The sequence below is a fragment of the Pteropus vampyrus genome, unplaced genomic scaffold (assembly GCF_000151845.1).
Source record: "Pteropus vampyrus isolate Shadow unplaced genomic scaffold, Pvam_2.0 Scaffold83, whole genome shotgun sequence".
Classification (NCBI taxonomy): domain Eukaryota; kingdom Metazoa; phylum Chordata; class Mammalia; order Chiroptera; family Pteropodidae; genus Pteropus; species Pteropus vampyrus.
In genome coordinates this window covers 2,490,499-2,495,340 of record NW_011888864.1, presented here as the reverse complement: position 1 = coordinate 2,495,340, position 4,842 = coordinate 2,490,499, and the positions used below count along the sequence as shown (strand labels likewise).

Sequence of the window (4,842 nt, the reverse complement as noted above, 5' to 3'; positions counted from 1 at the left end):
AAACCCAGTTATGCATCATACTTTTGTGATCTAGAAAGTTATAATCAATAATTGTGATTGTTTGAGGTGAACAGCTTTCAGAAGAGAGAAATGACTAGCCCTCACATCTTCAGCAACCAGAATCTGACAGTCATCCCCTCCCTTTCCTTAATCACACATCTAAAATATGACACACACAAAAAAAGCCAGGTAGCATAGGTTCTTAAGTTTCTTCCAAACTAAGGCATAAGAACCAGGGACAAGAAATATCTTTCGTTGTTTGAGCCACAGTGCCTGTTAGATATAAAGGATGAACGTATTCATTGGTTCACTCCACACTGAGTGTCATCTTGTACCATACAGTAATTTAGACAGTAGACATACTCTAGTGAACTAGATCAATAACACCTGGCCCCTGAAGCTTGCTTTCTAGGGGTGCCGGGGGGCAGGGGGGAGGATGGGCAAGAAATAAACAGAAACTTAAAAAGTATTATACACAAATTATTTAATACTAGAGATGGTAATATATTTAAAGAAGGAAAGAAAAGAAACCAAGTAAAAAGGATCAGGGTGCTCTGAAGAAGGGTAACACTTGTGAAATGAAGATTGGGAAAAGCCAGACCAAGAAGTTGATATTTGAGCAGATACAAGAAGAAGGTGATGAAGACAGAAGACAGGACATGTAAACCTCTTTGGAAGAGCATAGAATATATTAATTATTATTATTTTTTTTGGCTGGGTACAGTGAACTTTATTGACGGTGCATGACAAAGTAGGGCTCCCTAAGCCCCTCCCCTTCTTCAGGGTCTCTGGGATGGAAACTGGAGGTCAGGAGATTCTCAGTGTTTTGGGGGATAGATTTGGGGCAAGGACTCCCCAGGAACTGAGGGCCTCTTCTTCTCACTGAAGCTAGTGGTCCAGGGGGCTCTTACTCCTTGGAGGCCATGTGGACTATAAGGTCTACTTCCTTGTTGTTGTAGCCAAATTCATTGTCATACCCAGAAATGAGCTTGAAAAAGTGGTCATTGAGAGCAATGTCAGCCCAGCATTGAAGGTGGAAGAGTGTGTACCACTGTTAGAGTCACAGGAAACAACCTGGTCCTCAGTATAGCCCAGGGTGCCCTTGAGGGGACACTCTGATGCCTGTTTCACCACTTTTTTGATGTCATAATATTTTGCAGCTTTCTCCAGACGGCATATCAGATCCACAACTGACACGTCGGGGGTAAGACATGGAAGGCCATGCCAGTAAGCTTCCCATTCAGCTCAGGGATGACCTTGCCCACAGCCTTGGCAATGCTGGTAGAAGCAGGGATGACATTCTGGGCAGATCCTCAGCCATCACGCCACAGCTTTCCTGAGGGGCCAACCACAGTCTTCTGGGTGGCAGTGATGGTGTGGATTGTGGTCATGAGTTCTTCCACGATGGCAAAGTTGGCATGGTTAACCTAGGCTAGGCGGGCCAAGCAGTTGGTGGTGCAAGAGGCATTACTGACAATCTTGAGAGAGTTGTAATACTTCTTTTGGTTCACACCCATCACAAACATGGGAGCATCCACAGAAAGGGCAGAAATGAAGACACACTTGGCTCCACCCTTCAAGTGAGCCCTAACCTTCTTCAAGGTAATGAAAATACCAGTGGACTCCACAACAAATTGGGTACCAGCATCGCCGCATTTGATGTTGATGGGATTTTGGTCCCAGAAAAATGGTGATGGGCTTTCCACTGATGACAAGCTTCCCATTCTCAGCCTTGACTGTGCCTTTGAACTTGCCATGGGTGGAATCATACTGGAACATGTAGATCATGTAGTGGAGGTCAATGAAGGGGTCGTTGATGGTGACGATGCCCACTTTGCCAGAGTTAAAAGCAACCCTGGTGACCAGGTACCAAATAAGGCCAAATTCATTCACTCCAGCCTTCACCATCGTTTCTCAGGATCACGGCTGGCATTGCACAGGAAGGTGCAGCTGTCTGTCGAACAGGAGGAGCAGAGAACCAGAATATATTAATTAAACGTAATTTCAAAGGACCTAACCTAAGACAGGAATGTACATTGTACATGAGAGGATTACCAAAGTGGTGTGGCAGTGCAGAGTAAGCAAGGAGAAAGGGTAAGAGAGGGGGTTACTGAAGATAATGTGAGACTATATCATGTAATCCTTTGTAAATCATGGTGGTGCCTTTGGCTTTAATAGAGAGTGAGATGGTAAACCATTGAAGGGTTGCAAGCTGTGAACTAACAGGATTTGACTTATAGTTTAATAAAATCACTCTGGAGGACAAGGACAAAGACAGAGACATGTTAAGAAGTAATTACAGTAATCCAAGGAAAAGATGATGGTGTCTCTGATGGAATATAGTCGAACAAGGAACTCGATTTAAATTTTGGAAAAAGATTAAAATACTTGTTCAGAGCACATGGCTAGCAAACTAAATAGGCTATCATTTACATAAGATCACCCCAGTCCAGAATCATTTAGTAATGCTACAAGAGAAAAGAAAAGAAATGCACACACACACACATGCAACAAACAAAAACAAAAACAAAACAAACAAACAAACAAACAAACAAAACCTGAAAGATTGAGAATAACAATAAAATAAAATCAGATATTTAAGACAAACCTGCTGGAGGAAGGTGATAAATTGACTAATCAAAGAGTGGCTATAGGGAGAAAAACGGAAATAAGGGAGAAAGATGCCAGATAAAAAGACAAGTAAGAGAAGTAAGTAAGAATGAAGTGAGAGCATAAAGTTGAGTAATGTGATTGTGTCAGAACAAGAAGAAGTTGTTTAGCTTAAATGATCAGAAAACTTTTCTTTGACTCTGAATGAAAATATCTGAATAAAAAGAATCAACAATGTGAATTTTTGCATTCAGATAATTACAGGAAAAGTTACAGATAAACTGAAATGATCTCAAAGGAGGCAAACTGTCAAGTTTAAGGTATCAGCAAAAATGGTATTTACTAACACTTAGAAAGACAAAAAGGAGTGGAGCTAACAGTAAAGATATCAGTAGAAATCTGATCCCTTGGGCCATGTAAGGACGTTAGGTTTTTATTCTAAACCCAGTGGGAAAATGTTGGAAGTGATTCAGAATGGATATAATAAGGCCTAATGTTTTAGAACCTCACTTTGTCTGTAGAAAGGAGACTTTTTTTTCTTTCTTTCTTTTTTGGATAGTGGTGGAGAGGCATGGAAGAATGGAAGATCAGAGATAAGTTTGGAAGCTTTTTAGTAGTCCGGGGAAAAGTTGACTTTTTTGGGCCATGTTTTTAGCAGAGAACATGAAGACAAGTGAATGTATTGGAGGAGGAGCTAGCAGTTGGATTGTAAGTAGTGGAAGAAGGAAATAGAAAAATTAAAAATTATTTTTCTTTTAGCCTGAGCAATGTATTGATGATAAAGCCATTTGCTGGAATGGGGCTGGAAAGCGATTGATATTTAGCACTTGATAAATGATTTGCTGAACACCAATCAAAAAATAAATAGTAAATCAGAAAGAGCTGAAAGCTAGCCTTGGAAAATTTGATACTTCACCACTAGACCTTGTGTAGAATAGATATAAAATATCGGAAATGTCTAAAGTTTGGAAGAAAATCAAATTATGAATATATTTAATTGTTTGCATAGAAGATGCTTTTGCAGGTTTTCCAGCGAGTAAGAACTACAGACACATTCACACACATGTACACACACAATGACTCACCAGTAAGCCTACTACTAACCCAGGTTTTCTAATGTTATGTTGTACACGGGTGTCTGCATGTTCATTCATTTGCATATTTGTTCACATGAACAATTTCTCAGTGGAGAGGGAATCATGAACATACCCAATCTGAAGAATTTAAGAAAACCCAGCAATTGTGCAAAGTCCATATTTCAGAGAGAGATATTTTTAGTTATTAAGTTGTAAGGTATTTTCTCTGTTATTGCACTTTTGCTGTAGAGTTTAGATCTTTTAAAACAATTTTAGTTTTATAAACTTCTTAGGTCATAGCAGAGGAAAGTATCAAGGAGCTAACAAAAGCCCATTTGGGATGAGGAAATTTAGTTATATAAAGACAATTCTAGTAAGAGTAAAACTGTGACTCTTGTATAGTGATTTAAACACTAAAACATCTAAGCCAATTGTTGCCCTGGAACTGAACTGTTAGGAAAGTTCCCACACTTCATGCTTAGTGAAAAATTAGGGTATGCGCGGTCAGAAAGAAAATTCCTCCGGTCTAGTATTACACATTTTAGGTGAATTATGTGTCTCATTTTTCTTAAACATTTATAATCAGCCACCTAGAGTTAATAGTAAGTGTTAGGTCATCAATCTAGGTTACGAGAGAATTTAAATTAATTGGATTACACTTGGATTTACATGATTAGAACTTGGAAGTCAGGTTCTAGATGCCTGGTTAAAGACTCTTAATCTTCCGAAGTAGGTCAGCCCAAACATTTTAGGGTTTTCGTTTTAGATAATTGTTGAAATTAATTTTATTTATGCAGATTACTAAGGCAGACTTTGGGACCACTTATTCAGCAATTAAAGTAAATTAATTTACATTTAAATGCTTAATTTAAAAAAATATAGTTTTCATAAAGAACAGTAAGGAATCGTATAATATATAAAATAAATCGATTAAGATAAATATATACAGATATACACACATATATGTGTATGTGTATGTATATAAAATAAAAACCTTAAGACATACAAGGAACATATTGATAACAACTTTAGGATAGTGACTATCTCTAGGCAGAGGGAGGAAGAAGGTGTAAAGGAATGTATAATGGCATGTCAGCTGTTTATTGTAATGTTTCATTTAAATATATATCTATATGTACATATATATATGAAAAAA

At 38.1% G+C, this 4,842-nt stretch overlaps 1 pseudogene; it reads right to left on the bottom strand.

Annotated features, from left to right (window-relative positions):
- Positions 1 to 704: 704 nt before the first annotated feature.
- On the bottom strand, positions 705 to 1,951 carry LOC105294132 (annotated as a pseudogene).
- Positions 1,952 to 4,842: the final 2,891 nt, after the last annotated feature.